At 33.8% G+C, this 25,176-nt stretch overlaps 1 pseudogene; it reads left to right on the top strand.

Annotated features, from left to right (window-relative positions):
* Window positions 1-23,517: 23,517 nt before the first annotated feature.
* On the top strand, window positions 23,518-24,523 carry LOC149544450 (transcription initiation factor IIB pseudogene; annotated as a pseudogene).
* Window positions 24,524-25,176: the final 653 nt, after the last annotated feature.

Raw genomic sequence — 25,176 nt, forward strand, 5'->3', positions numbered from 1 at the left:
GGGTGATCCAATTTCAAATGTTGAGGGAGATGGATGTGGGACCCACTTGAATGGCGATGGTCAAATTAGAAACTAACACTTGGCACATATGGATTGGAGAGATATGGGAATGGAAAGTAAATAAAATAATCTAAAATTTAGGGATGTTTCAACACTCATATTTTTAAAGTTGAGAGATTTAAATAAATTTAATGTTTTATATAGTTTATACTACATGGACGTTTAAATTTTTAAAAACTTTTTTCATGATTTAGGGCTTGAAATTTCAAATTTGTCTCAGAGGCATTATTTTTACCTAAAACATGTAGTGTAATATATCATTGAAATCGACAAGAGATGAACTATCCATTTTTGTAATAAATTTTTGCATGGGAAGTCACTAGTTCGAGTTATGCAAGGTTTTTCCTTAGGTACCCAATTTTTAGTTTAATTTGGTTGAGGTAGTTCAAATCTAATTCTCAGTGAAATGGTGAACTAAGTGAATGTAAAAGGAAGAAAAATACATTTATGGGTGAGTTTTGTCATCTCCAAATCAACTCAACCAAGGTATCATCTACATTTCATGATGCTTTTCAAATATTTTAGTAGCAGAAGGGTTGTTCATCATTGAGGAAAAGATATTTCAAGATTGTTACAAAACAATGATGAAAACCAAATCAAATCTCATGGGTCAAAAGATGAGAGACATTTTACAACAACAAGGAATGGAGATTCAAGTGGACACATGTCACTTCTTGATCAGATTTGGGATTCCATTCTTCTTAAATGTCTTTCTCTTTCTCATCAATTGCAAGGGTTCCAATTTTTACTATTAGATTAGGTTGTTGGTTGGTTTTACTTCATGTACATTGAGAAGAGCTTTAGTAGTGAAGGCCACTCATCCATTCTTGTGCAGGTTTTTGGGTTCATTTCATGTATTGTTTCTTTGAGATAATGAAAATTGATGATAGAATAAGTAATATATCTCGAGTTTCATTTAGTGTTACCAATTAGTGTATTCATTCTTTCCAAGGATAAATAAAAAAGGGAATTTACAATGAATTATCTATGTTCTCTTATTTTGTCTCCTAATTCTTCATATGTTATTAACTCTGTGATTAAATAAATAAGGTTCATTTAATTTAAGACATCTTGGATAAATTGTGTGTTAGATCTATTATTTCTTTTAATTCAAGGAGTTAAGTAAATGGTTCAATGATTTGATAGGGATTTTGGGTGTATGGAGGGTATGCTAGTAAGAATGGAGTTTGGGGATTTCAATTGATAAACTTAATTGTAAGGCAATCAAGTTAGGTCATCCTACTGGTAGTGACTCTATATTGCAATGGATAAGGCAGTAATCACTAAATTAGATGCAAGCTAAGATGAAGGTCATTTGAAAAAATCTTTTAAATCAAATTAGTTTTTCATGTTTTGTAGTGGGTAGAAAGGAATTAATCCTCACTTAGCTTAAAGAATCATAGGTTATGATTTGTAGCTATTTCATTTGTATGTTATTGCATATTATTAGAAAATATAAGGGTTTCATCTAGTGTTAATACATTTAGATTTTATCTTTATTTGCACTAGTACCATATATTAAAACATCAAGGTTAACCAACCTAGGTGTTGTAGATTCTGAAGTGAATGAGTCGTGCCTTAGAGTTGGCCCAAGATTTGCAATCAAGTGCATCCATCATAGGAATTTTCTATCCTTAGATGTATTAATCTAGTTTCTTAGCTATTTTAAAATCTATTAAATTAGGAGCCAATAACACCTTATGTAGAAGTTGCACAGGTGCAACTAGTCAAAGAAAACCATGAATAGACTAGGAGGAAGCTAGTGGTGGAAGCACCTACTACATAGAGGAAATCAGGAAGATTTGTAAAGGTTAAACAAGAACCTGCACCACAAGCCAAGAAAAGGGTCAAGAAGATTGCCAGTGGACTAGGAAAGAGGAGGAAAACTATGTAGATAAGGAGTTTAGAAAGCTTTGAAGATGAAGATGAAGATAAACCTATTGAACAAGATGCATAAGAAGAAAGGACATCAATAGGAAAGAAAGCTTGGAAACCCAAGGTAGAAAATATGAATATGTAGATAATAAATGATGATAGTTTTTTATAATTAAATAAATATTATAGTATGTATAGTAATATGGATAGAAGGAAATTAGAGAATTCTATTATAAGAAATATAATAGTGAAGAACAAGAAATTTTAGAATATACAAAATAAGATTCTTGAAAACCTATAAAATAGGTTTATTAAAAAGAAGAAGATAGTATTGGAAAATGATCTAAATATGAGGATCACTATGATAAATAAACTATGTGATATTGGATCCAAAGAGGAATCATATAGAGTTTTGATGGGTATTGAGCCCTTTCTAAGGAACAAAAGCAAGAGAAACTCTTCTACTAGGAGGCAATTATGAAGAAGTTAGACAATAAACAAATGATGTCATAGTAAAATATATTTCCTTTGTACCTAAGGTGAGTGCATAGAGAAAGGCTAATAGTCTAGTACATGTAAAATTAGATGCACCTTCTAGTGAAAAGGAAGAAGAAGAGGAGACACAATAGGCACTTTCACCACCTCACCTTGTTATGGGTATTGATTCCATGCAAGTGGATAGTATGTGAATAACTATGGATACTAAGGAAAATCCTTCGGCAAAATTTTGCCAATCAATTGTTGGAAATATTACTACTTATTCTAGATTTGATGATGAGGAAGAAGTAGAGAAGAAAAAGGTAGAGTTAATGATGAAGGAAAGGTTACAATAAGAACAAGCAGAAAAGAAACTAGAAGAAGAAGAGAAAAGAAAAGAGGTAGAAGAAGAAGAAAAGAAAAAGGTAGTTACACTTATTCCTACTGTAGCTGCAGTAGTAACAATAGCTAGAAAATCAGCACCAATATCTATTCCATCTCATGATGAATATTAGAAATTTTTGATGAGCACTTTGAGTAAATTATTTGAAAAAAATAAATCTACAAAGTATTTGGAGAAGACATTAACTGAAAGCTTGGACAGGATGCAGAGAATAGTTACAAAAATTGTAGCTATTGCAAACTTGTAGTCAAAGGCCATTGAGTTGGTGAAAACCTTTGATAAGTAATTCATAACCCTAGAAGAAGTACCTTCAGTGCAAGCTCAAGTTACTCATGATGTAGATCTATTGAACACAATTTGTACCAATGTGCACAATGATCTAAAGGGACTTCATGGAAATATCAAAAGACTAAGAAAACATATTGGTGATAGGAAAAGATTGAATGGACAATGTGTGCAATCATTTAATTACCTTGCAGACTATCAGAGTCAAATTAAAGGTAAGACAAGTGAGCTTGAAGCACTCATTGTCAAGTTACAACTCCTAGAATCTAGAATTGAAGGTTATGGAGTAGAAGTGGAGAAGATACATGGTGTGATTAGAGACTTGGAATCTAATAAAGAGAAATAAAAAAGGAGATTCTCTAATCTTAGAGAAAATGTTTTGGTCTAAGATCAACAATTTGCAGAGAAAACTTGAGGAATTTCTTATAGTTAAGGCTTCCTATGACAAGTGTGCCTAAACTAATTTGAGTGCAAGTGAAGTGGAATCATATGCACTTTGTGCACTAATTATTATCTTAGAGGCAATGAAGGAGAACTAGAAGAAAGATATAAAGGTTGATCAGTAGCAAATTAAAGTATTATGGATACAATTTTTGATACCTTTGTCGTTGATGTCAAAGGGGGGAGTATTATGTAGAATGAAAATTGTATAGATGTATACATATATGTTAAGGGGAGCTTATGTATGTATTTAGGGTATGTGCAGGATCATGGTGTGCCAAAAAGTGGCAATCTGAAAAAATATGTAGTTCTAAAATGCCTCAAAGAATTTCAAAATCTATTCCAACTTTTTTCCCACCCATCCTGATACTAAATGAAAAAAATTAATACCTTTATAATTCCTACTATATCTTTTGATACCAACCTTATATGTTCATCTTTAAAATATCCCAAAAAAGTGTTTTTGGCATGTTATTATGTGTTTTTTAGTTCAAGCATGTAGCTGACAACTTTTTTTAAACCAAAATTTGATGTAATCAAAAGGGTTTCTTAAGAATGTTCATAGCTTTTCATAAATGTAAGGCTTGTCAAATTACGAGTTCAATAAGTAATTATTACTTTTTTTCCAATGGAGTTAGCTACAAAGTGCTGATTGACATACTGGTTGAAAAATAGCTATAACTTTCAAACCATATAAGATTTGTGAAATCCAAAAGATATGTCACATTCTATGCTTCGAATAGTATAAGAAAAAAATAAGAAAAACTTAATTTTGATATTTTTTGAACTAGTTAAGGTGGTCAGACACGAGAGTTTTTAAATTCTAAAAATAGTATAGTAGGAAATTCATAATTAATTATTTACTTGGAATAAAATTTCCCTAAAATATGCGTCACATCCAAGCATGAGTCTAATTTTTATATCTAAAATTATATTTAAAAATATTATCATTTGATTATGATTAAGGTGGTCAGACATACACCTACTTTTTATTTTTGCCCTGAAAATTTTGTAGTACTTCATTAAAATCCAAAATTTTGACCAATCAAATAATTTTTTCTCCAGATAAGGCCTTATTGTTTAGAAACTACATTCAATTTCCTACAGATTATTTTCTTACAACTTTTTGATATAAAGTCTAGAACCACTTTAAAATTATGTGTCAAGTTGACATAACCCTGATTTGCTAGTTTTTCACTGCCACTTAAGGCCATAGTTTGGTACACCATGATCCTGCACATACCCTTTATGTAATCAGTGATAAGGAATGTAATGATCCACCAAAAAATGAATAAAATTGTTATGTTTTGAAGGCAATTTTGTAGATACTCTAATTTTGTCTTTGTTATGTATGACATCGTTTTGGGGCATAGCCAATTTTCCAAAATGTTGCCATCAATACCAAAGGGGGTGATTGTTGGCAATATGGCAAGATAGATGTCTTAATGGTTATCCTTTATGGAAACATACATTCAAAATTTCATTTATACATTTAGATATTAAAAATTTTCTAACTGTTAGATAGTTTGCAGCAGCACAGTGAATAGATGTTAAGTGTATGGACAACTCAAGAGTTTGCACAGTTGAGGACAAATTCATAAAAGTATCATGATGAAATATGAAAGTGTATAGATATGTGTTGAGCTATAATTTTGGAAAATTCTTAACAATAGGAATCCTTTCAAACTCCTCTCCTCAAAAGCTAATCTAGGATCAACTCCAAGGTTCTAGGTGATCTTGCAACCCACTGGAATCCATTCAATAGAAGATAAATGTGTTTGTTCATAGGGAGGCCTTTTCTAGTTTTGATTGATTTTGGATAAGATGTTGAATCTTCTTACTATCTCAAAACAAATAACCACACTATATATATATATATATATATATATTCTATTTATAATGAATGCAGTTTTAACTATGCAACTATATGAATTCCTAATTTAACCAAGTGTTTGTAAAAGAAAATAATGAAGATAAGGTAACAATAAGTTTAAGAATATGAATTGAAAAGTAAATTTCTAATCACCATAAGGTACGAAAACAACATGTTTGCAAGTTAAGCCTTTGAAAAGATCCATATGTAACCAATGAAAATAGGAGCAATGCTTCCTAAATTTCACTAATGCAATTGTCAATGGGGTAAAGTTTCACTTTTCCTCAGGTCACAAGGCCATGGAAAGTGCACTCATCCAAGACAAAAAGCTATCTAGGAAAAATAGGGTTATCTTTTCTCCAACTAAGTACATTGAAGCAAAATTTCTAAGCATGTGGCAAACACTAGAACTAAAAGATCACACAATAAAAATAACACAATAAAACTCTTTGCTCAATTACACTCCATGAACATACATTCACAAAACATAACACAATTAAGCAAGAATAACTACACTAAATGAAAGAACCAAAGCATATATTATTGCATCAAAATAATGGCCTGGAATACATATTATATTCCTAAATTTATAATAAATTCTCTCCTCAATTTGTTTTGAGAGTGAGATATCTCTTTATGCAAACATATGCTTCTAAACTAATAAAACAACTCTATTTATGTACAAACTGACTCTCTAACTAGTACTAAGTAGGACTCCACCCTTGTTTATGCCATTTAATGGGTTCATGAGCCTTTACATGTCTTAAAGCAAAGAAAGCATGAGAAAATAAGAAGAATAAATCCACTAGATGATGTAAGGGTAATCAGATATGTCAAAAATAGAAGCTCCACATTCTCTAGATGCTTGTAGGAGTTGGACTATCATTAGAATGCATTTATAATGCATGGAAAGAGCTCTAAATTTGGAACTACCAAGTAATTGTCAGTGCACCTCTAAATTCTTCAAACAAAATTTTTAGTGCACCTTCATAGAAGTGTACCTTGGGAGAAATGCATCTTGCACTCCTTGTGCAGCTTGGGAGAAGCGCACCTTGGAAGACAAGTCCAAAAATGAAAAATTTTACCAAGTTTCAAAACTAAAATTATAGCTTATGGGTTTTGTTCCCCTTCACACTAGAGCTATGTCTAGGTATTTTATCTTGAATTTCTCTATAATATTTATCACTTGGGTTACATCTAGTAAATCTAAAGCTTTATATTTATCCTTTGCCTTTTTTTGATAATTGCCTACCTCTATGCGAGTCTTTGCAAAATCTCCCAATTTTACATCTAATTCTAGCAATGCCTCTTTAGTCTTAAATGCTTGTCTAATATCTTCATCAGTTAAAGCTTCTTCAAAAGTCTTCTAGAACTATTCTACAACTTCTTGCATAGTCATAAGTCTATCCCTTGACTCATCTTCAAAAATGTCAAGGCAAGCGTCACTATAATGTCTCTCTAATTCCAAAATCTTCTCTTGGGTTTGATCCCTGAGCTTATGAATATCTACATGTAATGTATCCATTAATTTATTTCCATTTTAAATCTTATCTATCCATTTATCTATTTTATCTAACCCATCTATTCTATATACATCCATTGGTATCCGATACCTTTGAACTTTTATTGACTACAATGCTCAAAAGTCATTTCCCTAGGCATATACCTTGTCCATTAACCCAAAATCCTAGTTCGATATAGTAATCAACTTATCTACATTACTCTATGTGTGGTGTAGAAATTTAATATTTCCTTATTTGATTTGAACACCCTTTTCTTCAAAAATTTCTCCCATTGCTGATAGGCCTTCAAAAATGGATCTAATTATATAGTCTCCTTATCCCTCTTATCAAGTGTCACCTCTAAAGTCTCCTTGAAATTTTCAAGATCCAATTGATTAACTACTTCATTGAAATAACCTCTAAGGATCTAATTCTATTTTCAGAGCTTTAACACTTCAAACTCATCATGTTCTAAGTACCTAACACTTCTTTGATTCCTATAGTAACCATCAGTTTGGCAGTATCCACAGTGGGTTTTCGAAGAAAGACCTCCTTGATTTGATAATATTTTGGAGTCAAATCGTCAATATTTGCATGTAGAGGAGGGATAGAAATAGGGGAAAACAAGTCTTGATTTTGATCACTCATAAGAAAGGCCAATGTCTATGCATCACCAATAGGTGGTTTAGATTTCTTATGAGCCTCAACTAATTCTCTCATTCCCTCTTCCTCAGTACAATACAATTAACTTTTGTGTCTAAACATCACCTCTTTTCTCAACCATCTTGGAGTATCTTCCATAAGGGATTTAACCTTAGATGAAGAGGGAGCTTTTATCGCTAGGCATTTTCCCTTATCACCCCTCTCTAGACTCTTCTCATTTTGTGTGAGATCTACATCAAACATCTCTGTGTCTATTGAATCCTCAGTCCTCACCTTTGTATCTTGAGAAGTCTACTTAGGTTCCTCATATATTCCCCTTGTCTAATTACATCATCAATAGGCCTTTGTTGTGGCTCTTCTTCCTATTCAATTCATACTTGTTCTTCATTAACTAGAGGGAGAGGAGTAATTAAACCTTTATCCAGAAAAATTGAATCTTGATTTGGTGATGGTGGTTCAATTAAAGGTCCTTGTAGCTGAGGCAATAATTGACTTCAATCCTCTTGTTGATGTTAATTTTTCGGTGCATCCCTTATCTTTTCTCCTACCAACAAAGTGCCTACAAGCATGAAATCAAAATTTGACATCTTAAAGATATCATCCCCTTGGTCCTATTTCTCATCAATCCATTGTTTTAACTCATTCTTTGAAGTTGTAGCCTGAATAGGTCGTGAAGGAATGGATGGTGGTGTTATAGTGGAGCATCTTCTCCATTCTACCTTAGTGGCCCTAGCAAGACAAGTCCTTTGACTTAATGGAAGGTTATCCTCTTCTTCTTCATCATCTTATTCTTCTCCTTTTGAAATAACTTTTGGAATTGATAGAAAAGGAATAACATTTTTTATCACCTTTTGTCTCCTTATCCTCCTAACTAGGTTTTTCATCTTTCTCTTCTTGGGAGCTGATGGAGAGGCTTCTTCCTCTTGAGTAGGTAGAGACACTTCTTGTGCTTCTTCTTCAGCTTTTGGCTCTTGTTCTATTAGTTACACTAGTAGATTATCCTAACTCTGAGTGACTTCTACATTCTCTAACCCTTGGTACTATGGTGTTTGATTTGTCTCTTCTTCATGCTCAACTTGTTGAGGGGATTTTCTTTTCCTTTAAACTTTTGTTCCTTGAAGTGTCCAACTTCTCTATCAAGTTGATGCACTATTTCTAGCCTTACTTGAGACTAAGATGTGAATGTTGGCACTGTCACCTTTTCTCCTCTACCTTTCACTACAGTTTGTGGTCAAATCAAGCTTGAATGGTCTCTTGATCCAATCCTTGGTTAACTGGATGACATGCCTCACCCTATGACTGATATTTTCATTTTCTTCTCTGTCAATCTTTATGTTCATGATAGGCTAATCATTTATCTTATCTCTATTATACAAGGGATCTAAGACCTCTTTAGTATCTTGCTACATGATCTTTAATGGGACCTCCAATTTCGAGGCACTTCTTGCCAAATAGAGAGTCATCCTACAATAATCCCTTATTTGGATTTTGTAGTCATCCACTAGATTCATCCAATGATCCTCTATGGAATCCTCATGTTGGAACTATCTTCCTACCAAGTACTGAACACTGCCAATGTTATCAAAATAGGGATGAGGAGAGTTATAATCCTCCAAGGGATACTAATTCTTGAATTCTAATTCAAACTCCACAATATCTTGCTTCTATTTAACACCAAATGGACCTATAGTGATGGGCCATACCCAAGTCTTCTTATATTTCTTTCTTACTTTCTCATATGTAGATGAGAGTTGTCTTGAAATTTCTACAATATGAGTCTATCACATAAATATGTAGGGAGCTTCTTTGGATTTATAGTTGTACCTGATACCCTCAAATAGGTGAATGTCTTAAATTAGATGTAGTAGGCGCTAATTTCTGCAATCTTTGTTGTTGCCTCTTCTGACATCCTTTTTGCATAATCTCCTTCTATGAACTAGATGATTGCAAAGGTGAAGGCATCATTCACTATTTTTTATTCCTTATTGTGATCTAAAAGATTTTTCCTCACCAACTAGGGATATACCACATACGTCCATGCATTAGCATCTTACAAGTTGCCCTTTTTGAACAATCCTGGGTAATATGTTCCTCTTGTAGCTAACATGTACACCAAATAAGATGTCATATAGAACAATTGATTTTTTTTTACTACCATTAGTTTTTCATCTAAATTCTTACTAATAATTGAAGCCCAATCAATTGGCATCTTTTTCATTCTAATGGTTTCAATGAAGTATACCATCCATATATTCAAATTTCCCATTGTTGGTAATCCCATGATTCTGGTCAGGAGCACTATAGAAATTTTGATATCATCTTTCATATAACATCTCATCATATCTACTTTACCAATTTTTTTTCCCAAGAGGAGTCTTGTCAATGAGATACGAGGACTGGATAATTTATGATGCTTCCTCTCTGTGCTCTCTATACCAACTTTCTACTTTATGACACGTTAACCTAATGTACTAAACTATTCTTAGAAGAAGGAATACTTCCTCTATATTCTTAGGCCTTAGATCCAAGATAATCTCTCTAGTTATGGTTTTCACAACTGTTTCCTCTAAAATGTAGTTTTCTATCAATGCCATGATCAACTTAGAAGACTGTACTGAAACTAGCTGTGATGTTGCATTTACTAGTCTTGATTTGATAAGAGTAGATACCATAGGGGACCTCTCAGCTAGTTTCTTACATAGGACTAGGAATGCATTCTAGTCAATATGGCTTAGCTCCATATCTTAGATCTCTAACTATGCATCCTGGAAGCATGACTTTGATGGAACACCTTGACATTTGAAGACTACTAGTTTCAAAGATAGCTTTTCAATGAGGTAAGATGAGGAGGAAACCATTTTATCTACCCAAAAAAAACATCCATTGGTCTAGAAGATTGAAAAAAACTAATTTATCACAAGCCCTAGTTATGACAAGAAAAAAACCCAAAAACCCTAAATCTCAAAACTTGAGACAAACCATCTAAACCCTTTAAAACACCTCTAATAGATAAAAATAGCATATCCTACACACCTTAAGTGTGTGCTATGTGCCCCTTATCTCTCTAGGAAACCCTCAATACTAAGGTGCACACATAGTACATCTTGTGGGGTGTGCTATGTGTGCACCCTTACTTAGAACATTCGACTATTTTGCCTTTGTAATTGTGTGCACCTTTATCTTGGGTGATTTTGAGTTTAGGTTTTTCTAGTTTTATTATAAAAAAAAATTTAGAAGTAGAGAAGGTGCACACCTTCTAACATTGTTTTTGTGTGTTTTATGTGTATAAGTCTCTAAATATTTGGCACAACTTATGGGGTGCTAAGGTGCATAACAAGTTCAAGTTGAGGGAAGAATGAGTGAGTGAACAAGGGGGTATCCTGTGATTTTATAGACCTAGGATAGAGAGCACCCTTTGGGGTGCACATGTGCATAGGTGTACACTCCCAAAGGGAAGCAATGCACACTAGCACACCTCCAAGGGTGTGCAAGGTGCACTAGTGCACCCTATTCACTTATAGAAAACAAAAAAATAAAATCAAACTTCACCAAAAACTCTAATTTTTGGCCACCAATTTTCTTAGGTAGAGGGCCAAGGTTGACTTTGACTCCAAGTAAAACCCTAAAAATGACTCAGACCCTAGACTAGGGATCTAGAAAGCTAAAAAAATTACTAGGGGGTTTCCATTTCTATGAAAAATGGGACATGTATTGTGAAACCACAACAATATGTACAAATAGTATGACACAAATTATGATTTAAATACTAGTACAAGTATTTAGCAGTGCAAAACACAACATAGAGGTGAGTTTGACTGTATGGCCTTAGGAATTATTTTGTTTATCGGATAATTACTAAGCTATGATGAGATGACTATGTGGACAATATTATGTCAAGCATGTGAACACATGAAGGGAAACTGAGCATAATTTTGTGAATATAAGAGGTATAAGTAAAGATCTTATATTGCGAAGATAAGTGTGCCATCTATGATAGATAATAAAGTGTTAAGTAACATGTGAACCTTATGTGATGTGAATTCTGACATATGATTAGCACAAGTATGAAGTATAAAAAATATCAAGCATTGTATGTATATCTATTCTTGTGAAGAACTAAATTGTATTATTGATGCTAGGGAAATGGGATCGTTTTGCATACATTGTATTTGTTCTACCAACTTGTAACAAGATTGAAGCAACTTCTAATAGGGTTGAGGCTTCTAACAAGACCTAGTCTCCCAAAAATGACTTGAGACACTATATGTACTTCATAGACTCCTAATAGGGTCAATATCCTTAATAGGATCCTATTGTTTAGTGAATCATCTAGTAGGTATCATCCCCACTAGGATTTTCCCTTGGCCAAGGTTTCCCTAGTTAACAAATAATGGTGTTATTAGTTATCTATGTGGATGGTTATATTTATTGTTCAGCATTGTCATTTTACTTTCATATGTAAGTTATAAAGTAATTAACAATATTCAGTTTTGGGAAAAACTTAGTATAATACAAATTCACCCCCCCAACCCCCAATATTATCTATTTCTAACAAAATGGATAATGCCACATGATGAGAGAATCCTAAAAGCAACAAATTCTTTTTCTTTGAGCAATAAATAGCTAGTTTCTGTCAAAATACAAATAGATGCAGTAAGTCATTCTATATTTTATTCATAAAACCTTTTAGAACATACAATAAATAATTATTGAAAGAAAGCAAGAAGGTGAACAAATATTTGTAAAATATTGGATTCAACTAGGTGGATTTTATAGTCATGGACCTATTTTGTGCACTAATAGATAGAGCTTTAGTTGATAACATAGTGGAGAACAATACTACTGAAGTTGAACCATTTCCTAGGTTAGCCTGTGTGACTAGTACTAGTTCATTTATAGGGATATTGTCACTGAACAAGAAAACTATGTTTCTATAGAAATTACAAAAGCTTCCAAGTGATTTAAAATTTTTATTATTTACAATGTACTTGTAGTTTACTTATATAAAACTCATTTTGGATTGATAATCCCATGATCCTGTCGTAGGAAATGAAGTTTTCTTTAATCATAACTTTGATATGAAATTGAAGCTATTTGGAGCCACCATATGTAAAAGGTGTTGTGAATCAAAATTGCCTTCCCGATTTGAGTACTGTTTCAAGCTTTTGAGCCCTTTGAAATGCTTTTAGTGCATGTGTACCTAGACATCCTTTTGAGGCCTAAGAGGTGTTTAATATTTCTAAAACCTTGGATTCAACATATCCATGTGTCCTATGAAGATAAATTTCCATTCTAATTAATTCTATGAAGTTTTGTTTTGAGCAATGCCCAAATTTGTATTTTTGCCTAACAATCAAACACCAATAAGAGGCCTAGTTTGCATTTGAATATGTTGCACCCAACAATGTTTCATGACTCATCACTTTGGGAGTGTTTAGTATGTATATTATAGAACTTATGTTTAATATTTTGAGTCATTTCAACATGTTTTGACTAGGTTTTGAATCCCTCAAAGTTGGTTGTTCATTATTGTTATGCTGATGTAAATTGTTCCGAATTCTAGGATGCCCTATTTGACTAGTTATAACTTTGACCCGGTTGACTAAAATGAGAAAATTCATTTTTCATTACATTTTAGAGGTTAGAGACCTATTATGTTTTAGACTTGATCTTATGATGAATCCATTTGATTAGTTTTCAAATGCGATTCCAAATGCAATTTCTAATGTTTTACTGGTGTTAGGATATGTAGATTAATCGGTACCCCTATTCAAGATGTCATAACTCATAACTTGTTATGCATGATATCAAATGGATTTTACCATTGTGTTCTACTCTAAAAGTACTTTAAGTGTGCTAGTTTTCAAGTCTTGATGAATCTTCCTACACACTTTCACATGTCCATTATGTTTGTTAAAATCACTTTTCTGCTAGTGTTTCTAGTTTTGATAATTTGAGTAGCCCACTTTGATCATTTGCCAAATTTTCCCAGTTTTTTGTAATCAGCACAAATCTTAGATTTATACTCTCGTCATGATAGTTGTAGATGCTCAAAAATGGTTCACATCTATGACTTCATCACTTCTTCATACTAATTTGTCCCATTTTCTCATTCTACTAACTTTGATCTTTTGGCTAGATTGACCATATTTCGTCATTTGTATCCCCTTTTGTATCAATTTCATATCAACTCAGAATCATATCAAATCAACTTGGAATCACCCCAAATCAACTCAAAATCACTCAAAATCGGTCCTAATCAACCCAAAACATATCAAACATCTCAAATCAATCATCATTTATTCGCTCCTAGGCATTGTTGTGGCTTTCAGTGCCTTGGAAACCTATCAACTTATCAATCTTATCAATCTGGCCTTAGTACTGTCATGGCTCTCAGTGCTAGGAAAAAATATCATTCATGTCATTCAATCTTTGACGTTGTTGAGGCTTTCAATGTCAAATCATGGCATCATCAACCATTTTAATAATATTGACAATGTTCGTCAGTGTTATTATGATCGAACCTTATCAATCAATTTCAATCCTGTAGCATTTACAATGTCGATTAGATGTTACATATCAATTTATTCATGTCATGTGCCCTTGGCATGTTATCAATTTTGATCTATCAATTAATTTGACCATGGTTTTGGTCTACCTTTTCATCATCTTATTTGATATCCATCATCGTCACATTTTCATCAAAGGATACTGTCGCATTCATTTAATCAATTTGGCCAATCATCTAATAATTTTCTCTATAGGATTAAATAACCCATAATTTAATCCTATTCTTTCTAATTGTTCTTCCCAATTATCATCCTCAATTAATTAATTTTATTAATTAATTGATTCATTATCTGCAAACCATGGAAATTCTTAATTTCCTAAGTTCCATTTTTCATCATTAAATCCATTTTCTACTAATTCTTATTTTGTGGAATAAGAGGATTTTTAATTCAAATATTCCATAAAATATTGTGTCATCATGACACTTGGATGTGACACCTCATGGATCCTCCTTTGACACTTGGCTGAGATTTGTCATAATCAAATATTATTACCTCTTACACATGTCCCTATTTGTCTTATTCATCATAGATTCTTGGCTTTAAGTGGGTTGAGGAATCTTATGACACATCATAGATTCTCTTCCAAATTTGACTCTCATGTGTCATAGAATCTTACTTTTGGCATATTCCATCATATGCATCATAGGAATCTCTTGCCACATCACATGTCTATGGGTGACAAATGCAATGCTCTCACCCTACATGAGAATTATAAAATGGACAATCTTTCACTTATTTTGGGTCCTTGGGTCCTTGAGATCTAGAATGCTTAATTCTTGAGTCCTTGAATCTTTGAGTTTTTGAGTCTCTACTAATTTGCATTTTGCATTCTCGCTCTCACAATAAAATTACACTTCAAGTATTATCATGGCTTTATCCCTATCATAGGCTTTTGCTTCAATCTTGTGTGCACTATAGGAAAATTGGAGCTACAATCATTTGGAGAAGAAAGAAGGACATGAGAGCTATAGACGGAAAAAGGAGTTTTTGATTATGTTTTCTTTCTTTTGTCTAGTTTGGCTTTCATGGTAGACTAGTGGGTGCTAATGTATGATTATTGAGTTTGTGATTTACTCATAGTATGTTATGCTTCTAACCCATTTTTCTAATCCTACAATAGTGAACCAAGGCCTCACTTTCCATGCCCCCAAGTGTCAATTTGACCTATATTCCAAGCCAAGACTGAATGCAATTTATTATTTTCAGACTTGTTTGATTGGAGGTAGTTCTGAGAAGGAAACTTTGATAGTCAATATCCTTTTATTGAGAATATTTCATGAGATAAGATTTGACAAGGTAAGAGAATGTGGAGTAGAGAGTTAGCATCTAAGACCTTAGGGCCCAGCTATCTATTTTGGTTAGTTTTTAATGCAGTCAAAGGACACCTTGGCACAAATTGACAATTTGTAGAAAGAGGTGAAAATGAGTATTAAAAGTTGAACCAATGATGTAGACTAATTTCAGTCACAATTAGGTGTTCACTTGATTAGTTTGTGGTGTTAGGTATCTTAGTTAAAAAAAAATTAGCCGGACCCACTCTGGGGCCCGACTATTTCTATCAAATTTGATTGAGTGTTTTTGGAGGTCAAAGCTTTTCCAAGCAATGATAGTAATCATTTAGTACAAGTGATTGTGAATATTATTTTCAAAGGGAATGAAAGGTTCAAGAATATAGTTTTAAGTAAATTGCGTTCAATTGATATGCAATGTTCATCATTTTGCATATAATTCTCAATTCAAGGTTTCAATACATTCCCGAGTAGGATTTACATCTCTACAAAGTTTGAAATATGCTAGCTCAGAATACATAATATAAAGGACAAACACTAAGGAATTTGAGTTTATCAGTCAATAGTGGACATTGGGACACCCCATATTTGTGATAGGAATGGAGTTATTTATCTTCTAAGGAACATCTTCATTCAAGAAGATTAGACTTGCAAAAGCATTTGAAATGAATGTTACTACTAATGGTAACATAAATATACAAGTGGTGCCAAGATACATGAGGTTTAATAAGACAAATTTATTATAATTTTATGTGGTCATTTTGTAAGGATGCTAAAAAATGTCCAAATCTATAAGATTCATAAGCTTCTTATTGATGCAGAGATAACACAATGGAAGTCGAAAACAAGCCCAACTCCCACATAACTTTCAAAGATACTCCAAGGGTTAAACCAAGTGTTTTTTCTATTCCCAAAAGTAAATAATCCTTCTAGGAACCACTAAAAAGGATTTCAAGTCTCACTACATTAAACAAGACACAAACAACATTGAACCAACTTATGCAAATAAGACCAAATTCCCCCAAAATGGGCAAGCTATGCATTTTGGTGTTCTTGGCTTTCCCACCACTACCAAAGGCTTGGAAAAACTTAGAATTTACACCAACAAGGAAAACCAACCACTGGTTGCACTCCCAACAATCCACAACTCAACTTGCTCAATTAGACCTAGTAGCCTATTAGGTCTCCTAAAATAGTTTTTGACCAATAACTCCAAAATTTACCAAAGGACCTAGAAGATCAAATTTAGTTTCAAGTACCCTTTTCCAAGTACTAAAAAATTTCTAAGTTTCAATGAAAATCCCCACTTCAGCATAACCAACACAGAGTACGCAAGCCTAATTAGCCACTTTAGGCTTGGTTTTCAAGTGGTAAAGAATGGGTGCATGAAGTCAAATATCCACCACTAGGCTATTCTTCAGACTCAAATAAGGGTACTTTTTTTTTATACCAAGTCCTCAAACTCTCTCCATCTTCCTATACATTCAAACTTCACCAAAATAGGGTTAAATACATAGAGATATTTGACCTAGGGCTTTCTCTTAAAAATCACCACTACAACCTCCTATTCCAAAACTTCTAGAATATGATAAGGTACATCCTTAACTTGCTCCATGCCAAAATGGAAAGAATTCCAGTAGTAGGAAATCAAGTTAGGGTCACTTTTGTGACCAAACTCTGGTTTTAAGGGTTTCTCAGACCAACAACCAAGAAAATAGGATATCTTGTGAAAAATGATTGATGAAAACTTCAAGCCAAATACAAAATGTTGTAAATAAACAATTCCAATTGATCAATGCAAAAAGTTCACCCTTCAACCATCCGGTGCTGTACTGTATTGAAAAATCAGAAAAAATGCACTGGAACAACAAGTTTTTATTGATTTAAAAGCAAGATACAATGTGCTTCTTCAATATACTTCCTCCTTCAAATGTTCAAAGCCTTTATAGGCTATTTTCAACTATTTAAAGAACCCTATTGATATTTCTAGCCATTAGGAGTTACCATTTGAAAAGTTGCAATTTTTGTTCAAGGACAATATTTATTGAATTTTTTTTTGCAAATGGATTCCACCAACTCCTAGGAATCGTACTAATGCTCTAAACACCTATACTAGCCTAGAAAACATTGAATTTACCAAAAATCCACTTTATTTGACCAATGATTCCTAAGGCTTATATTTGCACCATGGGTTCTTGTGTCCATTACAAATGTGGATGGTCTTAGGGAGATCATTAGATCTATCCCTAGAACCTATTACATCAAGAAAAAAATTTGATTAGGTGCTCTGCACCATTCTCCCCTACATAAAAGAAACTCCAATATCTGGAGTGTTGAGAAGTGAAGGATCAATGTCGTAGGCCTTAAGAGCCTTCTCAGTCATCCAAATTGCATCTGTTGTTGTTTGCCCCTTCCACTATACTAGATACTCATAATATGCTTTCCTCCTTGTCTTCTTACTTATCCTCTTATCCAAAATAGTTTCTACCACTAGTTTAGGGACAGGTGGTATGGCTTTCTTTAACTCTGCTTTGGATCCTTCAAGTGTACCTACATCAACATTAGTTGAAAAAGTACCTTTGAAAGCATACAGGTCAGAAACATTAAATATAGGAGATAAGTTAATGTCAGGGTGAAAATCAATTTGATAAACATTGTTGCCACACTTTTTGAGTATCTTGAATGAGCCAATCTTTTTCATTTGTAGTTTTGTAAGCATCTTCTTTTGAAGCCTCGCCTTATTAAGGTGAACCATTACCATATCCCCCACTTTGAACTGAAGTTCTTTCCTCTTTTTATCTATCTACTACTTGTACTTGATGGAAGTATCTTGCAATCCATCTTACACTTGTTAATACTTCTTTCATGACCTCTACAAAATTTTCAGCTTGTGTACTCCTCTTTTCCATCTCCTTAACATTTCTAAGTTCCAATGTGCCCCTAGGGTGAGTGCCATAAACAACTTCAAAAGGAGTTAGACTAGTACTTCTATTGATGAAATCATTAAAGGAAAAATCTACCTGGGGTAAAACACAATCCCATGAGACTCCTTGTTTCTTGGAAAGGCACCTTAACATGTTTCCTAAGGAACTATTAACTACCTCAATCTACCCATAAGATTGAGGATGATAGGCAGATGAAAAACACAAATTGGTTCCTAGCTTTCTCCACAAAGTTCTCCAAAAATGCCCAAAAAACTTTGGATCCCTATCAGATATTATGGATAAGGGGAAACCATGAAGTCTGAAAACCTCTTTAAAGAACAAACCTATTATATGGGAGGCATCATGAGTAGTCTTGCAAGCTATGAAATGAGCCATTTTGGAAAACTTGCCCACAACTACAAAAATGCTATCATAACCTAATTTAGTCCTTGGAAGTCCAACAAAAAAATCCATACTTACTGAATCCCAAGGCTTGTGAGGTATTGGAAGTGGTGTATAGAGTCCTACATTTGATGTGCCCCCCTTTGCTTGTTGACAAATCAAACATTCTTCAACAAATCTTCTAACATTAGTTTGCATTTTGGCCAAAAGTAAAATCTCCTAACCTACTCTAGAGTCTTGTCAACCCCAAAATGTCCTACCAAACTATCACAATGTTTCTCCTTTATAATATTCTCGCTAATAGATCCCTTGGGAACACAAAGTTGACCACCTTTGAACAAAATTCCTTCTTGTAGAATGTACTCACTAAATTTAGTATGATACCTCTCTCCCATGGATTTGTAGACTTGGTACGACTCCTTTAAATCCTCATCTTTCTCATACATGTGTTTCATTGCATGGATGCCAGTGCTCTCTAACTGAACTTCTTGAATTGTCAAGTTTCTCCTGCTAAGTGCATTAGCAACCTTGTTACATTCTCCCTTTTTATGCTTAATGGTGAAGTTGTAGGCTTGTAAAAATTCTATCCACTTCATATGCCTATGGTTTAATTTTTCTTTCCTATTCAAGAAGCTTAAGACATGATTATCAGTGTACACAACAAATTCTTTAGGCAATATCTAATGCCTCCATTTTCTAAGGGACTGCACCATAGCATAAATTTCAAGGTCATATGTTGAATATTTTTTCTTGGCCTAAGTAATATTTTCACTAAAAAAGGTGAAAAGCCTACCCTCTTGGCTTAGAACACCTCTAATTGCCTTGTTGCTAGCATCACACTCAACTATAAAAAACTTGTAAAAATTAGGGAGCACCAAAATAGGTTGTTCTGCAATCTTCTTCTTCAAGCATTCAAATGAATCATTAGCCTCCTTGGTCCAAGAAAAAACAAATTTCCTTCCTCTTTTTATGGTATTGATCATAGAATCACACACACATTGAAATTTCTAATAATTTTTTTGTATAAACTGCACATACCATGAAAACTCTTTACCTTTGATGGAGTGGTGGGTAGTGGCCAGTTAAGGATGGCTTCAACCTTGGAAGGATCAATTTTTAAATTAGCTCTTGATATCACAAACCTCAAGAAGATCAACTCTTCCTACAAAAATGAACACTTCTCCAAGTTTATCATTAATTTCTCCTCATGAAGTCTATTTAAAACCAAATCTAAGTGCCTTAAATGTTCTTCCCTATCCTTGCTGAATATTAAGATATCATCTAAATACACAACAAAAAATTTATTCAACAAAGGTTTTAGGACTTCATTCATTAGTCTCGTCAAGGTGCTAGGTGCATTAGATAAGCCAAAATGCATCACAAGCCACTCATATAGGCGTTCTGAGGTTTTAAATGTTCTTTTCTACTCATCTCCACCTTTCATCCTAATTTGATGATATCCACTCTTAAGATCCACCTTTGAATAAATACTTTCCTTCTCCAAAAAATCCAAGAGGTCTTCTATCCTTGGCATAGGAAACCTATATCTAATGGTTATCCTATTGATTGCTCTAGAATCCATACCCAATCTCAAAGTACCATCCTTTTTAGGGGCTAGGACAATAGGGACTACACATGGGCTTATACTTTTCCTAATGAACCCCTTAGCCAACAACTCTTCAATTTGTTTTCCTATTTCTTCATTTTTCTCAAGGCTAATCTTGTATGCTACTTTCTTTGGAAGTGTGGCCCCTAGAATGAAGTCAATGCAATGACTGATATCTCTTTCAGGTGGCAATATATCTGGTGGCTGCTTGCAACTATCCCTCTATACTTTTCCAAAAAGTCTCTTACCTCCTTGGGTCCAATATTGACAACCTTGGGTGGGTCTTGTGACTATTTGATGGGATTTTTTTGAGGTCTAACTACTAATTCATAGAAAAGTGTATCATTTTCCTTACTGATCCTCATAAACTCCTTTTCACCTACTAACATCACCCCATTTGTATTAGGGCTCCCATCATTTGGTAAAGGTGGCATAGTATACTCAACTCCATCTTTGATTATAGTATAAAATTTTGTCTTGCCATTATTTTTGGCACACACATCATATTTCCATGGCCTCCCAAGAAGAAAATGGCATGCATCCATCCCTACCACATCATACAAAATTATGTCAATGTATTCCCAAATCTTGAACTCCACCCACACTTTCTCATTTATGAGTGTTTGTGCCTTTTGTCAACTATGCCACCTTATAGGGGTAAGGGTGAGGTCTTGTGGTCAATTTTAACTTATCTACCATCTCCTTAGAGGAAACATTATTAGAGGAACAAGAATCCATTATAACCCTGTAGACCTTGTTATTCACCTTGGCTTATATCCTAATATATTATAATAATAAATAAAGGAGGTCTAACCTTGGTTTATAAATACACCAAGGAAAGATTACAATTTCTAACACCCCCCTTTAATCTTTACTTGGGGTAATTACATCAAAGGGTATTAAACCCATAATTTACAAAAATCTACAATTTAATCTTCAATATGAAGTAATTTGATTGTCTTCAAGCCATATGGTACATTTGCAGATCCAAGAGAAGTACATGAGTCCTTTGAATGTGATCAAGTGGAAGCATAGACACATCTTCAAGAAGGTTCCTTGATGGATTACCTGAAAAAAAGAAAACAACAAGACAAATATCCACAAGTAGAATGCCATCATATATGCAAATTCAAAATCCTTTTGAATAAGGATAATAAAAGTCTCATAGAGAAACAATGAGTAAAACATGTTACCACAAAACAATGGAGATAACATGATATCAAGATAAAGTATATGCTCAAAAAATTGTCAACAAGGACAAATTGAGTAAAAATAAATGAATGTGTTCACCAACATGCAATGGAGTTAACATGATATCTAAAATAAGTCATAAGCTCAAAAATGAGCATAATATGGGTCAAAATGACCAATCTTTATGCAATAAGTCTCTCATGAAAGAAACATACTAATGCACTAATGACCACAGACAAGGCCAACTAATGAAATCTGCATCAACATTGCATCAATCACATGGATATAGACAGTCCATTAATGAGTCATCCCACTACAAGTGAATGGGTCGCGACTCCATCACCTACATGACCCATGATCTAGGAAATAAAGAATGCAGAACATTATCACATTGTATATTTATCAAAGGAATATAAGAGAGACAATAATAGATAAGTAGAACATGTGCCTCAAGCACTAAATAATTCAAGTTACAGTTTTGCAAGAATTATAGCTGAAGTGGACCAAAGGAAGGGTTTATGAGGAGTAACAAAATATTGCCTTCAAAGAAGAAATTAAATTATCTAAATTTGGAGGGGAAAACTCCAATAATAACATCCTCTTCATTGAGGAGCAAAAATGGAACAATATGGAGGGAAACTCCATAAATATCAACTTTCAAAGTGGAACCAATAGAACCAAATGGAGGGAAACTCCATAAAGATATTATCCTATCAAAGTAGAATAGATAGGATCCAATGGAGGGAAACTCCATAAAAAATGAGTGCATACCAATATAGGATGGAGGGATACTCCATGGGCCAGATAAGGAAACTATGTATCAGTTAGACTGAGGGGACCTACATAGTTAACCTTGAAAAAATATTAAGCTCCCTATGAAACTCAAAAAATATCATATAAATCATGTATATCAATGGTATAAAACCATAAAGTGCCTACATGGGCATAGAACAATGCTATAAAAGCATAAAAGTGCAACCATGTGCAGATAGATCAATTAACTCAAATCATTAAATAATGAAGGCAATAGTGTAAGATACTCATAAACCTGAATAATTGATATAAAAAAAAGTATTTGGAAGAGAAATAAGCATAAGTTATCAGTTAAAATCTCCATGCAAGGTGAACACAAGTGAGAAGGTATAATGGATGGGCCCACCATCAAAGACAAGAATCCTGAAAAAGGAAACTGAGGATATTTTAAAAAAAATTAACTTTTTATGTTAAAAAATAAAACTAAAACTTTGATTAGTTTTAATTTTTAATCCTAAGAAAATTTCTCAAAAAAAATCCTTAACTTCTCCTTTTTAACTTAAAATCATGTAAAGGAGTAAGAGAGATTTAAAATAAAATATTGCACTTGTCTGACAATGAATGATTTCATGCCAAAAATAGGTTGACAAGAGGCACTAATAAAAGTAAATGATACCTCTATCAAGAGCTAAAAAAAGGAAAAGAATCTTGCATGAAAAGACAAGAAAAGATGAGCAATGATCTGTTTTTTTTTTTTAAAAAAGATAGAGAATAATAATTGCACAGAGAATATTCTAAACATGCAAGAGACAAAATTAGAAACTTAAAACGCGCAGACATGAAAAGACAAAAAAGAATAGTTCTAATCATGTTTAGAATATGAAGAATGTAGTAATTATTATGTTGTGCGAAATTATTATCATCTGCGATCATAGCTCCCCCTGCTCTGGCAAGATGACCCAATACCTTACTTCCAAGTATTAAAACCTCAGGGTCCTATTTTTCTTTGAATATGTAACGAATGTGATTTGAAAACTTGGAGACCTTTCACGCCACCCCGGTTCAAAACTCAGGAAGCCTTAATCCACGCTCAAAATAGCCCAGCAAGGGAAAATCCCTGATATAAATAGCGTCGGGCACATAGATATCAATTCAATTTAAGAAACTAGAGAAGAAGAAGAAGAAGATCAGATTGGAGAAAATGATAGAGGTAAATTGCCCAAACTGCAAAAAATAGACCGAAGTGGTGTTCGATCATTTGGCCAGAGACACGGTTTTCCTGGAGTGTGGGCTTGTGCTGGAGGCTCACTCCATTGATGAGACCTCAGAGTGGAGGGCATTCGCTAATGAAGTAGGAGATAACAATCTAGTGCATGTGGGAGGGCTGTTGAATCCTTTGCTCACCGATGGCGGCCTCTCCACTATGATTTCCAAGCCTAATGGCCAGTCTAAAGATTTTCTTACCTCTTCGCTTGGACACTGGCAGAACCGTGGCTCCAATCCCAACCGCCTACTCATCATGGCATTTAAAACCATCACCACAATGTCAGATCGGCTGGGGCTTGTTGCAACTATAAAGGATCGAGCAAATGAAATTTACAAGAAGGTTGAAGATTCAAAGTCAATTCAGGGAAGAAATCAGGATGCCATCTTAGCTACTTGCCTCTATATAGCATGTAGGCAGGAGGATAAGCCTCGTACTGTGAAAGAGATTTTCTCAGTTACAAATGGAGCTTCAAAAAAGGAAGTGGGTCGAGCAAAGGAGTTGGGAAGGTTCTGATTTGCAACAAATCAATCAAGATTAACAAGATTAACATGCCCACAAAGGAGATTAGCAATGCTCTTACTTGCAACAGATTTTCAAGAGAGGTATAGATATATAAAAAAAAATTAAATTCAAGAAATGAAATGGATTAAAAAATATTCTAAAATATGAGTAGACTAAGATATGAATTTCAAAAAGATAGGAAAACCCTTTGGCGGCAAGCCTTCCAAAGGGGGTTAGATGAAAACTAATAGAAAATAAGAAGTAACCAACACAAATTAGAGCACACAAAAGTTAATCGGGTTTGGCGGTAAACCAGCCAAATCCAAAAAAAAATTCAATTTCTTCCATCTTGAGAAGATTAAAAGAGAAATTAGTGAAATCTCTCTCAAGAGTCTCCTTTGAATCATACCTTCATGAAAACACTCAAAACAAAGATTAAACTGCTCTGATACCATGTTAGAAATAGAAAAAGAAATCTGTAAATAAGCAATACCAAGAAAGAATCTAAGTGAGTAAATGCATGAAAAGATATTACCATAAAATAGGAGAGAGAAAGCTTCAAGCTCCAACACCATGAGACAAGATATTTGGAAAGGGGAAAGCAAAGAAAACCCCTTGTGACATTATGAATGAGGCATGAAAAGCCTAAGAAGGAAGAGAGAGAGAGATAGAGAGAAATGCGCATACAATAATTGAGAAGAGGAAGAAACCTCATTGTTGTTGAATGAGAGAGGAGGGTAGAGAGAGGAGTTGGAATGTAACTCCCATGTCTATGAATGCCACCATTCATAAGTGTGTGAGGCCAAGTGTGAGATTCCTCTTAAGGAGGAATAATCTAAAATTAGAAATTACAATATATATTTGTCCTCACATATTCCACTAGATGACAAAATAAGATGTAGTGGAAAAAGGACAAAAAAGAAATATATTAGGATACCTTGGCTTATATCCTAATATATTATAATAATAAATAAAGGAGGTCTGACCTTGGTTTATAAATACACCAAGGAAAGATTACAATTTCTAACAAGGTGGTTCTATAGTTGTAGGGGCTCTTAGCATTGTTCTTTGCATCATTAAGGACTCACCATG

This window comes from Cupressus sempervirens, chromosome 8 (assembly GCF_028749045.1).
Source record: "Cupressus sempervirens isolate cs-2001-9-10 chromosome 8, ASM2874904v1, whole genome shotgun sequence".
NCBI lineage: Eukaryota > Viridiplantae > Streptophyta > Pinopsida > Cupressales > Cupressaceae > Cupressus > Cupressus sempervirens.